Source organism: Vidua chalybeata, chromosome 4 (genome assembly GCF_026979565.1).
Source record: "Vidua chalybeata isolate OUT-0048 chromosome 4, bVidCha1 merged haplotype, whole genome shotgun sequence".
NCBI lineage: Eukaryota > Metazoa > Chordata > Aves > Passeriformes > Viduidae > Vidua > Vidua chalybeata.
Genome location: NC_071533.1, coordinates 65,746,277 through 65,766,696, shown reverse-complemented (window position 1 = coordinate 65,766,696; position 20,420 = coordinate 65,746,277).

The window sequence follows — 20,420 nt, the reverse complement described above, 5'->3', positions numbered from 1 at the left end:
AGCGACACAGGAAGGGCAAACAGCACACCAAGCAAAGCCCACGGTGGCACAGCCTTTTCATCAGAGCAACTCAGCACAGCCCAGAGCTGATGATTCTGCAGTTCAAAGATGTGCCTGGCTGAACTGACTTCTTTCTTGCTGGACTGTGTTAATGTAATGGCTGTACAGCTCAAATGCAATCTCAATAAATGGTGTTACTGTTTGCAGACTCTCTGGCTTTGCTTTCAGATCTAATCTCCCACCAAAGTCACCCGGTGTGTCTTTGACTCTTCACCACCCTCACAGCAGCTGAACAACTCTAGGTATGGCTCTATCACCCCAAAATTCAACCAGCACAACCCTTCAACACAACTGTGCCTATATTCCCATGGGATTATCCAGAAGCCATAGAAGATCTAAAGGTACACTGAAGTTCTTTCTTGCAGTTGTATCTAAGTCTGCCCCCTATTCTGTTATACTGGTGTATTTGGAGGAGAAAACCTTGTAGGGATGAACCCTATGTTAAGGTACATCAATGAAGAGTAGGGCAGAAAATGTGTGAAGCCCTGAGCCCTGCCTCAGTTTTCTCATTTAGGAAGTAAAGATATTAACCAGGCACCAGAAAGTTTTTTTTTTTTTTTTCAAATCCTGATACTGATTCTTTCTGTGGTTTTGGACAAGCTTCTTAGACTGACCACATCATTTCATCGTGTCCAGAAGAGAAGAGCAATGTGTTCACTCTTTGTGGATGTCCAGACCTCTTCCCAGCATTAACTTTCCTGTGTGCAGAATGAGGATTGGACAAATCTGCCCCAGCATTGCCTGGGTAGTGTCTTGCTTGGGGGAATGGATTCCCAAGCATGTCCCAGGAGCCTTAAGGTTGAATAAATTCTGATTGTCTGTGGGATCTAGTGTTAAATGCTGGATTTCCCTCTTGGCCTGAGGGTAATGCAAAAATGTGTATGAACTATTTTTAGCTGGGCTATAAAGAGACAATTAAGCTATCAGAGAATATAATTAGAACAGAACCACCATGCTAAATTTGGGGATTAGATACTATACCTTGTAATTAATCAGCCTGAATAAAATCATCCTGGTGTAGAATTGCATGAACCATTTTATTCTCCTACTGGCTCAGGGTAACAGGTTCTGAGAGGAGTATTTGTGAAGGGCAAAGGGGTGTTGTGGTTGCAGTAAGTCAAGAAATGGCCTTGGGCACTACTGGAGGTGCTGAGTGTCCCAGCCTAGCAGGGAATCAGCCTCGTAGCTCTGAGGTCAAACCTGGTTGTGCCAGTCCCAGCCTGTGCCTCGGTGTACTATGAACAGAGCCTTTCACAGCCTTAGAATTTCCCAGCATGGAAAGCAAAGCAGGCACAGAAGTTGTAAAAAAAAGATGGCCTTTGCTGTGTAAGTGTGTCAGGACCTGGCCATGAGCAGAAAGTATTAGTATTATTTTATTTTCTTATGAATAACAATAAAATATTACACTGACTGCAAGCTTGATGTGAGAGCTAGTAATATTATTGCCCTTGTAGTATTTAGTTTGCTTGTATATTCTCTTGACTCCAGATGGATTTTAATTTTGTGTATGGTAGCTACACAGAGTGCACGTAAAAGCTTTAATAAATCTGCTTGTTCAAACTGAAATAGGCATTTTGTATTATGAGATTGTCCTGCTCCAAAACAAATCCACATGATTAGGGTAGTGGATTCAACTAATTGTCCTCCAAGCAGCTCCTATGGGAAAACAAAATGTTGTCTATGTTAACAGTGCCTCAAAGAGGGATCAGTCAGGATCAGCAAAAACATGGTATCACATGCTGTAGTATTGTGTTGTTTACCAGATGGCAGGAGGATAATTACCATAAAATCATTATTGCTTGCTTTAGGGTAAGTACCATCATAAAAGCTGATATCTGAACTGAGTCCCAAATCCCAATGTGTAACTACTGTTGAATTTCTAGAGAAATGCAGAATCTCAGGTATCAAGATCTGGATTTCACTCTGGATCAGATTCTGAAGTGTGAGGGTTCTGCTTTCCAGAAAACTCCTTATTCAGCTGTTCATGTGAGATACTAAAGTAATAGATGCTTTGCAGGGACTTCTATTCTATTCTATTCTATTCTATTCTATTCTATTCTATTCTATTCTATTCTATTCTATTCTATTCTATTCTATTCTATTCTATTCTATTCTATTCTATTCCATTCCATTCCATTCCATTCCATTCCATCCCATTCTTCTTCTCTAGATCCTGACAATACCTAGCATTATTAGCAGTAATATTAATTGGGTTATTACAATTCATAATAATACCTACAACATGTTGCTGAAAATCTGAGAACAAATACTAAAGCAGCTCAGACTCCAGAAATGCCTCTCGGGCTGCGAGGTGAGCCTGGGAATAGCTGAGGTGCAGGTGTCCATGTGATTTCTATTTAATGGCAGCTGATTTAAAGCCATGATTCCAGCCCTCAGTGCTTCAGTTTTTCACTGTAAAACTGTGTGAATCTTGACATGGAGAGACCTTGGTAGGAGAGAAGCTGGGTCATTCCTTCTACCAGCCCAGTGCTTGTTTTTAGGTGGGAGAATGTAGAAGCACAGCTGGAATGATTGCTCCAGGACTCTGGCATTACATGCTTGAAGACCACTGAAGCAGATAGCAATTCTCTAGTAATATTTTTCCAAATTAGCTTTTTTTTTGCATGTCACCACTGTCAGAAGAAGACAAGCTGACCTTTCTGATTTTTCCCCAGAGTTTTACTTTCATTTCTTACCATTAAGTCTTGCTCCATCTTGCCTGCCCCCAGTGTTATGTTCCTGTGTTATCATTTCTCTGATTTGCCACTGCTCTGCAGTATCTGCTGGGGGAGTGGTCAGGGTGCTGCTGTGCCTCACCTGCACACTCACTGTCAAACCAGTGGCTTCCCTCAGTTCCCATCTGGGGCCAATAAGGGAGTGAAGAGCTATGAATTCAAGTTCCAGGCAGCATGAGATTGGCCAAAACATCCATGCAAAATACCGGAGAGCATCTGAACACTGCAGGCAAAACCATGGCAAACCTGCCCTGGCATCTGGGGTGATATGGCCATTTATGGTCTGGATAGCTGGAACCAGTCTCTCTAGATTCCATTTGTGGCCAGTGGAGAAAGATACAATGAGAGTTGATGTTTGCACATTTGAAGATGGACTTTCCTCTCCACTGGCCAAACTCCTGGCAATTCTGGAGTACCCTGAAGACTCAGAAACACAGCCCCAGCTACAAACAGCTCAGGTGGTGTCATTGATCCTCTCACAGAGACACCCCAATGTCCTATTTGGGAACACTCTGTGCACAGAGAAATAATTTGTCCTGCCAATTTTCATCACTGGTAGTTACCAAGTGGGTCATTAATATGCTGTGTAATTCCAACCTAACTATTCTAATGTGCATTGATTTCATCTTATGTGGGGAAAAGAGCTCATTGCTTATTATTGGCTGTAATATATCTCCATGGCAAAGGCAAAAGCTCACCACTGACCTCTCAAATGGCTGAGAGGAGCTAGCAGCATTTGCTGGAAATGGGGCACTGTCTCTGAATACTTTGCAGCATAGCACTGGGATACCAGAGGCTCCTCTGCTGTGGGGAGAGATGCTCCAGCCCCTTAATCATGTTCACAGACTTTCCTTGGACTCTCTCCAGTCTGTCCATGTCTGTCTTGCAGGAGGAGCCCAGAACTGGACATGGTGCTCCAGATGTGTTTCACCAATGCTGAATAAAGGGGAAGGATCAACTCCCTCCACCTGCTGTCAACACTTTTTCACTGTCCTGTCATGGGTGCAGGTGCTGGGAAGCATTTGTTGGTGTGTCACCAGTGGCATCAACTCTCCGACTACTTTGCCACAGCTCTGAAAAAAATCATACTGCAGCTGGAAAACACCTCTGGGATACAGATCAAGAGAGTCTTGTATGCAAAAACAGCAGCAGAACACAATTTGTGGCTCATGAATATTTTCTTTCCACCCACTTACTGTCCCACCATTGGATTTCCTGTGAAAAAGTCTTATTTTTATTTACTTCATATCACCTGTTGCTGTTGAGAATTTTTTTCTAAGCCCTTCTCTGTGGAGGTCATTCCTATCTAAACAGACCCCCAGGTTTTTAAAGAGATATTTCATGTTCCTATCTAACACCTTACATGGACTTTGGGATCTCACTGAATTTTGTTGAGGGTGGGAAAAAGTCAGGACTGCGGGTCCTGTGAACTTTTCAGCCAGATTCAAAGACTGCAGGTGTGACTGTGTTCAGGTGTGACTGTGTTCAGGTGTGACTGTGTTCAGGTGTGACTGTGTTCAGGTCACCCCCATCTGCCACGCCCTGCTCTGCCAGGCTGGGTGAAGCCAGGCAGCCTTCCCAGGAACAGCTGTTGGCTGGAGAGCTCAGTCCACATGGGTGTGTGCACAGCTTGGTGGCTTGCCACCCATGCCTTACTGCTCTTCAGACATGCTAAAAGACTCTCCATGTCAAAAATGTCTTTAAACATCCAGAGAAAAACACAGAGAAATACAAAATAGAAGTAATGTTGCCAGACTATGTACTGGGAAATAGCCAGCATGGCCTTTGCAGGACTTTTGACCTTGCAGGTCCTTCCATGAGCGTGGCCCACGTTGTTTTCCACCCCAGATACAGTAGCCACCATGCCTGCAAGGCTTTTTTTAGACTAATTCCTGCTAATGTCATGCATGGCTAGTTAACCTCCATTTGATCTGTCTTTTAGAGATTTATTCATCAATAAAGGCGTTATTACTCCTTTGATGATAGTTAGTATCATTTATATGAATTGTCTATTGACGGACACATTTAACAAAGGGTGTTTATGTGCTGAACAATCACATAGTTTATTTATCCAATAATCATATAATCGATTAGGAAAAAAAATCAAGTTGAAAGACTTCTTTGAGATTTAGAGATTTCACAGTTTTCATCTGTGTCCAAGATGTTTAATTTGTGTTAGTTATGTATTACATTTCACTAGTATTGTTCCGACAAGAGGATCTTGTAGATCAACCTCTGGCAGCTGTCAGGTAAAGACTGAACCTGGCCAGCTTGTTTAAGATGATGTTTAGGTCTTTTTCATCACAAATGGCAGTATAAAAAATCAGAAATATTGGACAGTGAGTGTCTTGAGGCACTCTCAGGGAAGGGTACTGCTGATCATAATTGCTTTCCAGACAAAGTACTTTTTCAGCACCATCATCTCTACTATCATCTCTACAGTGGTTACAAATATCTACTAATGACTGAAAGAGATGAAGCCTGTTTGCCTGATGTCTTTCACTGGCTGATGCCATTACATTTTCACTGTTCTCTTGTACTCAGATAAAAATCCAAACTGAATCAGAAAACCCTTCATGTCTAGCAAGCCCTGTAGAGCTGCTATTGCTCCTGGATTGAGGCACAGCCATCTCTGGTGCAGAGGGACAATGGAGGTCTCCAGCAGGACACATCCAGTGCCCACATCCCCTGAAACCACCATAGCTGGCACCACATTCTCTCTGGGAAGCCTAGGATATTGAATCTCAGATTTCTGTGTTTAGTGACTAACATTAATCCCCCAGGTTCCCCAAGCCCCACATGCCAAGCCATCATCATTTTATGTTTGGCTCTTAATACAGACATTGCAAACATGCAGAGAGTGCTTGTCAAGGCAGCACTCTTTGGTGTGGATGGGAGAACCCATTGTTTGCCTAGGTTTAAATAGTGGGTGGTTTATATCCTGAGATCCTGACCCTGGCAGTTTCTCCTGCTCATATATATCACATATCCTGCTCTCAGAAAGAAGATGACTGCATTGACTTACAGTGACTTCCAGTTCCCTACAGGTAGGAAGTGAGGCTGGGCTTTCATCCTGTAAACACTCACCCAGTTGTGTTTATTTGGAAACATGTGATTCCTTCTGTAGGAATACAGAGAACATCAGAGGAGAACCTGGGCTGCACAGTGCAAGGCCCTGCAGGGACCTCAACACCCAAGGACAAAATCTTGGTGTGTCACTTACTACAGTAAACAACTTATTCCTCAAGGCAGGGAGTAAAAACTGCAGGAATGCAAGAGAAAATCCCCAAGGATAAAGCCTGAGGAGTCGTTTAAGAAACAGTGTTTTTTCACCCCTTTGTACCACAGAAAGCAGGAACTGAGTGGTCTGAGTTCATGTTGGGATCTTAGAAAAAGGCAGGCTCAGCCTCTGTGATTAGAATCCAGGTCTCCAGAGTCAGTCACAGTTATCAGCTCTGGGATGTCCAGCTGTGGCACAGATTCCCTGTTAAAATACCCTCATGAGCAGGGAGGGCTGAAGTGGATTGGTTTGCTATTATTAGTCACTGGCCAAAAGCTTTTGCACTCTAGTTTGAAGGAATTTTTGATCTTTTGATTTTACAGGAGACTGGAATTGATAAGCCGGGTGATTTCAAGGGCTGCAGTTTCAATCACAGCCTGCCCACCCAGGAGACTCTGACCACAGGGAAGGACAACTCCTGGGATTTGAAGATTTAGCCTGAGGCCACCAAGTCCCATAGCTTGAGCATTACTGGTTTTGTAACAGCCTGAGTTAAGCTCTGGGAGCAGAAGCTTAGCTGGCCAATGTCTTTGTTAGATGCACTTGCAGGTGGTGGAGAATAAAACCCTGATCCTGTGAAATTTGGTGGGTGGAGGCAGATAGCTTACAGTGCTGAAGAAGTGTCAGTAGGACTTGCTACACCCCGAATGAGTGGGACCTTGTCCTTTTTCCTCAAAATAAAAGGCTACAGAAAACTTTCCTCAGGATAAGTGGGAGAGGGGGACTGACAAACACGAATTCAGATGTTACACTCTGTAGGTCCTTCCCTGCCCTCTTTGCATGGCTGCTCCTCTGAGATCCCTTTCTTGAAGGTGACGCTGTAGGTGTTGATCTCAGACCTCACAATCTGAAGTGCTTTTACTCTGAAGTCACTGTGGTACAACTGAAATCTGCTTTATTCTGTATTCTTAACTAGTCACGTGTACTTAAAATTATTCATGTGTTATGTTTGTTAATTTACTCTCCCTTCTAAGTGAAAACCAAGACAAGTTGATACTTTCTTTAAACTGTGTACTTTAGAAATAAAGGGACTCTGGTAAATTTTCATTTAATTAAAACTACAGTAACAGCAGCAGAGATGCAGTTGCTGAGACCCAAACCTGTGGCAGTCATAATTGCATGGGAGCTGAGACTTGGCAGATGCAGCTGCTGCTCCTGTTCCCTTCCCAGGAAATGTGGAAAAACATCACATCTTCTCAGCATGCACCAGAGACAAAGCCACTATTGCATTTACATATATATCTCCATATATGAATTCATGTACATGTATATATATATTGGAACATACATGTCTGTATGTGTGTGTATAAGCATGTGCCTATGACTAGCACTGCATGATGTTTCTGCAATATTTGGCAATGCCTTCACAAGAAAGGGCTTTATAAGCAGAACAGTGCAGGAAAAAACATTATTAAATGCATGTGCCTTTATTATAGCGAACAAAAATATGAATCATCCCACTGGGGTGATGAAGATATAAAAGAGGAAGACAGAGGTCCCAGAAATAGCATCAACTCTAACATGTATGCCTCTTTTCTTGGTTCTGGGTCTTCTTCAGCACTGGTGCCAACTTGCTTTGTCTGGGAGTTCTCCAGGTACAGGATAACTGAGAGCCTGCTCTGGTCACTTCAGCCCCAGGGAAAGAACTAATTTCTTTGGTTTGTTGTTCTTTAAAATGTTTATCAAGCTAAGATCTGAGGCTCCTGCCACAAGCCCCATGTATGGGACAGCAGGTATCTGCCCAGGGAGTGGGCAGGAAGGAAACACCTCTGCACCTCAGACCTTGTTGTCCCTTCCCTCTATGCTTATGGGAAGAGCTGTAGGTGTGTCACAGTGCCACTGCAGCCAAACAGGACAGCAGTGGCTGTCCTTCAGGAGACACCTGGAACCACCCACGGCCCATGGAGGGGTGCTTGCTGGATAAGGAGCTGAAGCACAAGCAACAGAAGTGCTGATTTATCTGGCTTTTCAAAAGTCTGGTGCCATCAGACATCTGGGGCAGCACAATGACCCAGGTGCACTTGCAGCTTGTCTTTGTACCTGTGCTTCTTACTTGATTAAACTGTTTGTGCTTTAGAGCCCAGTGGTGAGATCTGTACCACATGATGCTCAAAAGTGGAATTGTTCCTTTTTTCCTCCCCAGAAAGATGTCACAGGCACAAAATAGCATCTCCAGCTACCCAGGCCACCCCACGGTAGAGAGATGATCCCACAGGTACAATCTGTAATCCAATTTCTGGACTAAACTGCCCTTGTGTTTCATGTCTGCATAGGTGACAGCTGAGAAATGAAACCCAGTCCTTCACACAGAGAACTATGAGGAAAATTGGAAGTTTTTTTGACAGGTCAGAAATCCCATTGCCTAATTTGAAGAGAATCTTCGTGAATTAATTCAGCAATGACTTAGCACAAGTTGAGTCCTGGAGAAAAGCTGACAGAGGCCATCTGGGTTGCTCTACCATGGACCTGAAGCTGAGATATTCAGATTGCTCCCCAGTGTCCCGCGGTGCTGGAAGGATCCTGTAGGTGGCTGGCCATGGGGGCAGGATTCCATCATCCTGAAGTGATGCTCTTCTCTCCCAACCCCACCTTACAGCCCCACAGGACTTTTCCTTGGGCTTTGGTGCCATCCTGTGGCAGCAAAGCTGAAAGGAGATGAGCAAAATCCTTGGGTTTTGGGCGGTTCCTGGGCACACACGAGAAGCTTGCAAACAAGATTTAAGTCTTTCCCCAGATTTCAGGATGCAAGACAGTGTAAGTGCAGTGGTCAGAGAGAAACTTTTGGTGATGTTTGAACCTGACATAAAAGTCAGCTTTTTTTAAAAAAACCTTCCAAATCAAAGAAAATTGGCTTGGATTTTAGAAAATATTGATGAAGGTGCCTTAAAGACTGTGTGTGAAAATCACATCAATATTCTCCAGATTTTAAAGTGTTCTGTTACTTAAACAAAAGATCTGGGTCTTCAGCTTGGGTAACTGATGAGACACAAAGTAAGTGGAGGCAGACATATTCCACCAGAATTAAAGCTTAAAAATTTTTGTCTAATATGAAATATGGTTTAGAGTTTGATGAATTTTGTTTTATCTTTTTTTTTTTGTTTTTCACATCACATCACTGAATTAACAACAAAAGGGATTCATGGAGTTCATGTTGTCCACATTGAGTGCATCAAATTCTCTGTACTGTCAACAGAGTCTGCTTTGACTCAAGATTAGCATGGCCTTGACTAAAACACGCCTCACAGCATGTGGACAGCTGAAATTTTAAGGAAATTAGGCTTGGGTTATTCCCATGGGCAGATATTTGAACTTTTAGAGATGGGATCTTATTCAAATTTTCCTGTCTAATCCCCCAGACAGTGAATCCTCTTACAACTTTCCCCACAAACCTCTGGTCCACTTGATCCTTGATCTTGTCCCCTCTCTCATGCACTGTTCATAGATGAGGAAGACTAAAAATAAGAATTTACATCAATCTCAGGAATTCTCTTTTTTAATGTATACAGGGATGAAGATGCAATGAACTTTCTTCTTCATCTCTGCCAATAGAAGTAGCTAGCTCAGAAAAAAACATCTTGGAATAACATTAATGGTTGGTATTGGAGGGGGGGGGGTTGAATTTTTGTTTGTTTGTTTTTGCTTTTTAGAGAAATACTTAGCCTGCACAACTCCTATTTAAATACAAATTAAAGCTCCTGGATATTTTTTTTTAGCAAAGAATGTAGTAGGACTGTTAAAATCATGCATAATTTGAATCCTCAATGCTTGTCATTGAGGTATGAAATAGCTGCTTTTGAATCCTCTTGATTTTATCCTAGCTAAACACAGAATGAAAAATCAAAACACAAAATAACAGGCTAAGTTCTCCTAAAAATCCCCAGAATGTCAGCATAACCCTGCACCTGTCCGATTTTAAACCTAAAGGCCAAAACTTTAGCTTCTGTAATTCACTACTGCATAAAATAAAGGGAATGAAACAAGGTTATTACCCTCCTCTTGTGGAGACAAAAGTCTCCAGGTAGGGGAGTCCACAACACCCATTATATGGATTGTTTTGGCTTGGATTTATTTGGTGTCACGTAGTGCCAATTGCAGGAGTAGCAGCTGATCCATCCTGCCCTCACACAGCACACGTTTCTGTGTACCTGTTAGATCCAGAGATCATGTACATACAGGAGACATCTCTTTCTGGTTTTGCATTCCAACTTCTCTCCCTGCTCCCATTCTGGCCATAGCATCCTCCCAGAGTAACAGGCAGTAATGTTGGGATAACTTTGCCATTATGGGTGCCTGCTCTTTCCCTGCTGTCTTAGTTTATGTTCATCCTTAATATTCTACCGCTGAAGTTGTTAAGTTAGCAGGGGACTTCTGTCAGACGACGAAAGTAAAATTGAGCTGGCAGCTGACCAGCTTTTGTAAAATTGAGCTGGCAAACTGACCACCTCAACTATCTTTTAGCTTAGATACTAAAAGCCCTTTAGACCTTCACGATTTTCACATCAGAGGTGAATCTGTGTCAGACATCCCTCAGCTTTTGCCTCCCGTCCCTATGAGCTGAATATTCCCATCGCTGTAATTTGGAGAAGCACCAGAAAGGCAGCAAAGGCTGCGGCTTTTCCAGAGCTGCCTTTGAGAGCAGCAGGCACACAACAGCCGGGCAGATCACTCTCTGAATTCCTCCATCTGAGCCGTACAAAGAAGGGAAAACTGTACAAAGAAGGGCTGGAGGGCCCTTCCCGAGCAGGATTTGCAGTGCCTGCAGCGAGACCTTTCCAAGAGCTCCGCTGACACTCGGTGGTGCGAGGGGGAACTGCACAGCCCCGCTCCAGACGGGAGAATCCCTCATTTGCCTTCTCCAGATGACAAACCAGAGCCCTGGAGCTCACACTGGTGACCACTGGGTTTATTCCTCTGCCTGCCTCCATTTCTCCCCAGTGTCTTTAATGTTAAATAATTACATGGGAGTAATTTATAGGAAAAAAAAAAAAAAAAAACTTAGAGGTAACTTTCTAGAAGTTGACCAGGTCCACCTTCTGGTTTGCTGGTCTCTCTTTGAAAGATAAAAAGATCCCTAATTCAGTTCTGCCACTGAAGACATTTAAAGGGCAGTTTAAAGGACAATCCATCCCACTGGAGACCCACAGGCTCTCCTAGAGGTGTGCATTTATATATTCATAGAATGGTTTGGGCTAGAAGGGTCCTTAAATATCATCTGGTTCCAACCCCCTTGTCATGAGGGGCTGTACATAACATGCACCAACAGCAAGCAGACATCTGAATTTGGTTCCTTAGTTAAATGCCTCAGGTTAGGTAGGGCAACTGAATATACAGTTAGTAAGGCTCACCTCTTTATATAGAAATATGTGCATAAAAGGAAAAAAAATGTGTGTGCAGAGTATTAAGAACTTATTTACAAGTGTGTACAGAGTTGCAAGCACGGGGCTATGGCAATGACAGTGACAAAAACAAAGCCAGAGTGGAGTCTCATAGGTACCAACAATTAGGCAAACACTCCTGTGAAAGCAACAGCATCTCAGAGAAGAAGGGAGGAAGAAGATTGTCCAGTTGTTACCACAATGCAGGGGACATCCTCTAGGTTGCATGGAAAGATCAGCCTAGATGAAGCTGAGTTTCCTTAGCAGGTGTCTGTGTCACAGACCCTGCATTCTTATTATTTTCTGCTCTTTTCACACTGCCACAGGGATTCAGCAATTATCACTGTCCAAAGTCTGCAGGGGAAGTAAAGGATTGCTTGTCCCTGCCTGTCCCCAGGCCTGGGCAGCCTCTGGGGAGACAAGGCAGTGTCAAAGTCATTACTGGGCAAGGGGCAGTGGTGTGAAAGTGCAGAAGAGGTCAGAGCAGATGCTTGGCTCTCTCTCAAAATCATTGAATCTCTGTGGATTACTTGAGAGGGATCATGTAAATCTTGACTAATGATGAGGAATAAAAAAATTTCCTAGAATTTATGGCTTTCCATAGTTTGTCCACTCCACAGCTGGTGACTTCCCCAGACAGGCCTGAAACAATAGTAAGTTTTGTAATAATTAGAAATTAAATAGTGAGTCCCCAAGATGAAATGCAACTAAAATTCCCCCTATATTTATCTGGTGTAGGGCTCACAAGAGGGGAACAGAGTCATCACAAGGACAGAAGTGGGCAACAGTCTTTGATTATGGCTCTGAACTGCAAGTAAGCAGTGGTCCAAATTTTCCTAATTTTGCAGGCTGTACCCTCAACAGTACATTGGACCTGTGTTTCCACTACTCAGATGCAAAATGCAATGCAGGTTTTCTTTTCATTTTTTTTCTTGCCTATTTTTCCCATTTTCAGCACATCCTCTGCATAAGGAGGCCTTTCTTTCATGAGGTACAAAAGGCCCTTCAGCTGGAGTCTTTCAACATGACAAAAGACAGCGTCTTTTGACTGCCCATACAACATCTGTCCAGTTTGCTGGAGATCTGGCTCTCTGTAGGAACAGTTTAAGATCATTCAGAAGAGTTGGCTGCATTCATTTCCCTTCTAAAACAAACACCAAATGCCACCTAAACCTGCTGTATTTCTGCCCATGTGACAGTTCTGTGTAGAGCTCAGTGAGCTCTCAAAAAGATCAGTGTTGCCCTCATGAAAATATTTTGTTTCATAAGGCATTTTTATGCCTTATGACCAGTAACTTTACCCTCTAACCTGGATTTGCTACAGAAAAGAGACATTTTTAGCTGGAATGATTGGTATCAAAATATTGGGAAGCATCCATGGCTCTTGCTACAGTCAGAGAGAGCAAAAGGCAGATCATGGCTAGTGAGTGAGAAGCCACAGCTGGCCTGTTATCTTTGTGGGGGAACTTCACGGCAAATCCTGAGTATTGTGGGATTGGACACAAATCCTGTGTGGGATTGGACACAAATCCTGAGTGTGTGGGATTCTGGGTGCAAATTCCCAAAAGAAGAAGCTGCAGCCAGTGGAACCCTGGGCAGTGTTTAGAAAGAGCTCTCTACTACTAAAGCAGAGGGACTTTCAGCTCCTCACACCACAATCAGAAGCAAAGATTGCATCTGGCAATCTTTGCATCTTCTGGCAGCTGCCAGCAAAGTGTGGAGTGAATTTAATGGTCACATGTCTGTTAAACATAAATTTGAACTTTATGTTTACTCAGGAGTGAGAAAAGATTCAGTACCATGAATCCTCCAAAGCAGCACCTTTAACCTTGCTCAGGAAAACACTGGTGTTTAACAGTACTGCAAAACCAGGCCATTTGCAGAAGTGTTTCAGTCTGTACAGAGAAGGGAAAAAAAATTATTTACACTTAACCTGAAGCTGTCTGGACAATGTTTCTTGCCTTTGGAAATACCTTCAGAAAATAACATATGCTATAGTTTTATAGTAGTATAGTGTCTCCTAACTTGTTGATTTGTACCTATCTAGCTATCTAAAAAAGAAAAAAACGTGAAAAAAAAAAAAAGGAAAAAACCCGCCCCAGGTGCATATCAGATGTCTCAGCTGAGAAATTACTTTCACTATCAAACTGATAAGGATTTTAAAGGTGTGTTTAACCCTACAGTTAAGACCCTGGTTTCAAACTTAGTTGATCTATGTCCAAGTCCTGTCCCTTGAAATAGGTTTCTTGTTATGCATGATCAACTATTTGTAACAGTATTTCTGAAGTGCTCAGCAGTGATCTGACATTATCCCCTTTGATGCCCAAAGGATTCTTTCCATCTACATCAGTGAGAGCCAAATTTAGAGGGAAAAAAAGTTTCTTTTGAAACAGTGTGAAATTATCCATAATTTAATCATATTTGGAGGGTCTGCCTTTCATCCACTGTTTATTTATTTCATGTTTTATGGTCAGTGCTTGCTGTACTTTCTGTTCTTTTGTTTTTAGGATCGAGTGTATTGAGCTTTGACGCTGATGCTCAGGAGATCCAAAACCAAAACAAAAAACTCCAACAATAACAATAAATGTCCCTGGTCAGGGATATTCCCCATGATTTGAGAGTCTTCCTATTATCTTCTATACACACTGAGAGCTGCTTTTATGACAAAATGTCTTTTTACATGAAGAAAAACAAAGCTAGAAGTTATCCAGGCCCTGCCTGAGAAGCTGCCTGCAGAGAGCCCTGTGGCAGCGAGTCACTGAGTGAATGGGATGTCCTGGATTGATGTGGAGCAGATAGACCTGGCCTGTGGATGACTGGGAAAACAGCAGGAAATTCTCCAGTTGTGCAAGGCAAAGAGCAACTCCACCTCTTTGTGCTCCAGGCTGATGGCCATGCCTGACTGCACATGGAAGGAATTTGCATTGCCAACAGGAGCTGATCAATAGGAGCTGTCTGGGAAAAAGGCTTGTTACTTTTAGACAAGCAAGGGGTGGCAGTGAGAAGTGGGTGGCACGTGGTCTGGGTTCGGAGGGAACTGTAATGGGCTGCTTTGTTTTGACATAACTGTAATGGTCTTTCATGTGCAGCTGTATGTAGATAAGACAATGCCAGGATAATGCTGGACATTCAGATGCAAATGAATTGTGTATGTAACTGTATACTGCATTTTTTTTTTTTCTTCTTATGAGGTGTTTTGGAATATTTCTGTCCCTGAGAACTGCATTACTCTCTGGACATGGAACCTAGTCTGTCACTAAACCTTCCCCAAAAGAATATTCTTGTTTTCATGTTCTCTCACTCTGATTACCAAAGATAAAGTGTAATAACACGTCTTTATTAAAGAAGACATTTCCACTTCTCCTTCCCCTTTGTGAAGAGCAAAGCCTGTGGCTTGTGGGGAAAGGAGGATGTTCTGCGTGGTGAAGGTGAGTTTTCATATTCACACAATCCCAAAGAGCCATTTGCTTCACTGAGAGTTTTGGGAGAGGGTATGGTGGGGAGCATGGGGAGTGGGAGTGGTAGACTGACGACTTTAGTTGTATAGCAACATTTCAGAGCTGGGACAATGAAATCATAGGCACTGTAAGAGGATGAATAGATGAGAACAGGGTTAAGAGTAGCTTGGGGGATGAGATCAAAGCAAGAGAAACCCAGAAACTCCTGAGCATTTTACCTCTGGCTTTGTATGTGTCTAACAACAACTTTCCAGCAGCTCATCTTGCTTGCTGCAATACTTAGTGTAAAAGATGACAGGGCTAAGAAATCTAAGTTACAGTTTTGTATGGGTAGATATTGGTGAGAGTCCCTCCCTTTTGTTTTTCGTATATTCATAGGTGCATGTCCTGACAGTCTCAGGAATGATTCAGAATTAAGATTTAGTTCTTAGAAAATGACTGGGAAGTACTGAGCAAACTCAGTCCTCACCTGAGATAAATGCCACAACACTGTAAAGGAGCAACTGAGAGATTGCCTGGTGTTGCTGTGAACTATCAGTAGAGTGGGTAACACCTTAAAATCAGGGCTATAAAATAGATAACTTTTGAGAACTCTGGAAAATGCACCAAAGTGCCATCAAAGGTATGAAGCAATATACTCAGAAGTCATTAAAGCTTCTTTTCCTCTATTTCTTTGTGTCCTTGATGCCTTATACTACCCATAACTTTGCCAAGGCTTCCTTGCCATAGTTGAGACAAGATGCAAAGCCAAAGTATCTCCAGTAATTATGGTGTGGGTTGCCTCTCTTGTCCCTCTCATGCAATACAAAAACAAACCTGTTCTAGCTGGTCAGGAAAAAATGCAATAACCCAAGAGTATGTGGGGTTTCTGGCACGTAGCTTTTTTTCCTTAGAGTATTTCCTACGCCAGAAGCTGTCCCTGTTTTGTGTGGCTGACAGTGCAAGTTGTTTCATCTTCCACAACCCTCCAAGACTTTAAAGATTTCTTCTTTGCAGGGTGGTTGCTCCTCTACAGGCAGAAGCAGGCACTGACTACAAATTCAGTTTTTGTTTCAAACAGGAAGACATGAAATAAAATAATTATTTCTCATTCTTTCAGTGCCATGAGAGCATTACAAGGCTCCATCTGGGGACACATACTACCAGAGGAAGCATTGTCAAAGAATTATTTTGAAATATAGGAATAAAATTGTATTTTTGTCAGAATAAGTCTATTCATCCATGACTTCCTGGGCTGCATTTTACATTTGCCTACCAGTGCTGTGGTGCTGAAGTTGATGGAGGTACCCAAACCTTCATTCAAACGCAGTGACAACCATTCCTTTTGTTTCAAGTCACCACTGACCTGGTCAACACCTCAAATATGTGCAAACCCGAATGACATCTAAACCTGACCTTCTGTTTCTGTTTTGTAGGGCTTTAGGTCTTCTACATCTCAGCAGGGCCTGAAGAAGATGGAGTGAAGCTCCACACAATTCCTTTTAACTCCTTTACTGTTTCCAGTTTTTACTGCTGTTGTTTTGCTTTTGTTCTGATCATTTCACTTCAGGCTTTGTGCTCCTCTCACCAGTAGTGATTCAAAGCAGGAACAATTACTCTGACATCATCTACCAGATTTTTTCTTTCATTTACCCTGCTTTTACTCTAATTGTTTTTGAGAGGCTTGGAGTCTGTCCTTTTAATGTTTAATTCCTAAATACCATGGTGATGTCCTTTATATAAATATTGCTAATGAACAATCCAGAGCACAATTTTACATGGAAAATGTTATTTAAAACAAACTTTTCCTTGAAGCTCCACATTTTATGTTCCAGACAAGCCTGAGTGCTGTTGACAGTACTGTGCAGTCCTTCCATTTGCTGGGAATAAAGGTCTTCAGAAATGGCATCATGATTACAGCTCTGAGGTTCCTCTCTACAGCTCTTCCTCTCTTGAGGAACCCTCAAGGCCTGTTGTTCAGCACATAATTGACCCATTTGATTAGACAGGTCAGAAAAGCCATTTCTGTGTCTTCTCTTGCCACGTTTGTTCCCTGTGACAAAGCTCAGACATTTTTGAAACTACAGCCCAGATCTCAACCTCCTCTGACAAGTGAGTTTTTCAGTGTCCTGCAAACACTCTGCATGGTTTCCAGTCTGCCATGCAGTCCTACTGTGGAGGGAATGAGTCACTGCTTGCTGTTTGCTCTGGTTTGGGGGCCAGTCCCTTTCTGATAGTGTAGGGGCAGAGAGATTGATGGCTCTTGCTTTGACACACGTGAGGCCACAGCGTGCTCCTTGTCTTGTCTCCCAGAGGATGCAGAGACTTGTCAGGTCTCAGGACAGAGAATGTGTGCTCAGCCTCATCTGTCTTGTGCCCTGTCACTCTGCAAATCAAATCACTCAGGTGCCCATGGAAATCCTTCATGGCAACTCTTCCATACCAGGAGCATTGCTTTTTAAAGTCCTTGGTGGCCCAGGGATCAGGTCTGAGTAATACAACAAGGAACACATTTGGTGGTTGTTTTGGTTTGAAAAGACAGATGTTAAGGAAGGCAGGAGCCTCCTCTGAAGTGGAAAATGTAAACCCCCTCCCTCCAAATTGTTATAATTTTGAAATTAAGGGTCTCTCAGGCAAAGATATGGAAATAGTAATAACAGTTCTTTACTAGGAAAATTCAAAATACAAATGCAATAGTACAAAAAAAAAAAAAAAAAAAAAAAAAAAAAAAAAAACAAACAAAAAAAAAAAAAAAAAACCAAAAAAACAGTAGCAGAGTCAGAATAGAACTTGACAGCCTGTGGGTCTGTGGGTCAGGGTGGTGGCAGCAGTCCCATTCCATGGTGGCTCAGCCCTCCTGCAGATCCTGGACAAGGGTGGAGTTTTCCTCTAAAGCTCCAGGGCTGGTGGAGATGGGCCTGGTCTTCCTCTGGGGATGCAGTGGAGAAAAAAGCTGCTCCTCTGGGAATGCAGTGGGAAAAGGCTGCTGTGGTGTCCCAAAGGTCAGAATGTATCCAGGTAGGAATGCTTGGCTCCTCCTCTTGGGTGGAGCATCTCCCCATGGGATGGTGGAATTTTCTCAGCCATACAGGGACACTCACTGGCCATGAACAGAAGAGATCTCCTGGAGGGAGGATTGGTTGTGGAAGAGATAAAGAAAACTGCCCAATGAACAGGAGATAACTGCCTCATCTCTAACAGATGGCAAATAGAACACACACCCCCAGGTAAATCTTTCAATCTAAGACAGTGGTTGCAGGGGCTTTCTTAAGGCAGAGGAGGGTGCCAAGGGTCTTCCTCACTTACACCCCCTGTGCCAGGGTAAGCAGAGCGAGAGTCTTACAAGTGTGAGCTATTTGCCAGTTTCTGAGTCAGTTTCCTGATGTAGTTGCGTGAAGTGTAAAATAGAGATACAAAGCCCTACTTTGCATCATGGTTCATATCCTGAGATGGTGCCCAGATGGTGAAAAGCAGTAAGTCAATTGCCTAACATTAAAACAGACCTTAATTCAGGGAGTGACGGCACCTGAGCCAAAGTGGAGAGTGAACAGGCATTGCCTGAGTAGCGTTCAGGGTTGTGAGGGTTTCATCAATATACTCTGCACGCTGGCAAAAGGAATCTCATGCAACCAGTGAGAAACAGGATGTTATTGCTCAGTGTGACCATCCTAGCACAGAGATCTGGACTTACTTGAAAGCATCTGTTAGAGCAAAAGGTAATTTTAGCCACAGAGAATATTGGGAGCAAATAACAGCTTCTTCCTCCTAAAGAAAACACCCAGAGTTTGCCACCTTCCTCACAGCACCCAGGGACAGTCAGATGAAGCTGTCCATCTCTAGGAAAAAATGAAATAGGCTAGAGCCTGCTCTGGCCGGGAGCAGAACAGGTAGCACACAGCTCACGTCTGCAAGCCTAGCCTCCAAAATACTTATCTGTGCAACTCATTGGAAGCAGGGTGTTTGGGAGCAGCTTCACTCACATCCCCCAAACCGAGGTGTGTCTAGGAATGTATCATTTGGGTAAGGGGCAATGAAACAGCATGTGTGATTTCAAGGCACTCCTCAGACTCGTGGTTTGATCCTGTATATTTCAGTGCTACATACAGCTGCTCTGGCCCAGCTAGTCTGAAAAGTATATAAAACTGATCTCAGTGTTTGACACAGTACCTGTGTAATAAAAAACATGCCAAGCTCTATTATTTCTCCTGAACAGGATTCAGCACTGACATGGATCCTTCACTGTTCCTCTTTGAAGTAACCTGCCAAGTGTCAAAAGCAACCCACAGACAGGCTCTAATTGTGAATAGAGTCCACATCCCCACCGATGCCATGGTGCCTGGCTGGCTGCCAAAACCAGGCTAATGTAATTAAAAGAAAATTGCATCTCTGTGGGTTTTCACTTCCTTGGTCATAGCAGGTGCCTGTACTGGGTGGTAAAATGCATCTGCAGCTGCTACAGCTGTTACTCTGGCACCAAAGCAAGAGTCCAGCTAAAACCCAGGAAGAGTATACTATGTTCAACTTTTAAACCCTAGACAGCAGCTTGCCATCATTTCATTCCAGGGTATTTATTGATATTAGCATGTGGTGGCTGGGGGAATTGGCTGGGTTTTGTGCAAGCTCTTTTTTTTTTTTTTTTTTTTTTTTTTTTTTTTTTTTTTTAAGGGTAGAAGGGAATTGTTTCGAGGTTTCTCTTTTAAACCTCTCTCTGAGAAAATTATCCAGGCCAGAGATGCTGCCAACCATTCTCCCCATAGAGATGGCTCCTGGTGCAGGGTGAGGTAATGAATGACACATGTGAAGAGCACCCGCTTAGCAGATACTGGGCCCACTGACAAGAGTCAGGCATTTGGTGTAATTAGAAACCATCTTGCTGAGCTAAACGGATCGTCTGAGTCACCTTTAGACAGCCGAGTGCCAAAGCACTGTCTGCTGTGTAATTTGCTGGTCAATATTTTCCACAAAAGGTTCCCCCCCAGAGCTGCCTCCAGTGCCTTTGTTCGCTGATTATAAGTGCCTGCGAGGTGCAGTAGCCTGGCAGCTTCTTTGGCATCCAGTGATTTGCTTTGAGACATTTCTAAATCCATTGCAAAGCTCCTGGTTTTCTTTCAAGTTGTCATTCACTGGGGTGATGAGGGGCAGAAACAGGGCTCTAAGGAAAGAAGCTTCTAAAGACCTTTAATGTTGTAAGTAACTGAGATTATATAGAAAGAGAGTGAAGGAGAGAGACCTGGTCTATTGACGGTGCTGGAATAAAGCCAGTTTTAAAGCATAATTTCCCTTTGAATAAAGAAGCTTTTGCCCTCTCCACCCCGCACTTCTACAGCCATTGAATCAACAGTTGCCATTATAGGCAGCAGGTTTTTTTCCTCCATAATCAGTGCAGAGATAGATTTTTACACTTAACATCGGAATACTATCTCACCTGCATCGTTGTGATGTATTGGTTTAGCTTGCTTGTGAGCTACAGCCTGGGAGGTGGAGTAGAATAAAAATATAGCAATGACAGCACAGATTCTGTGCAAAATCCAAC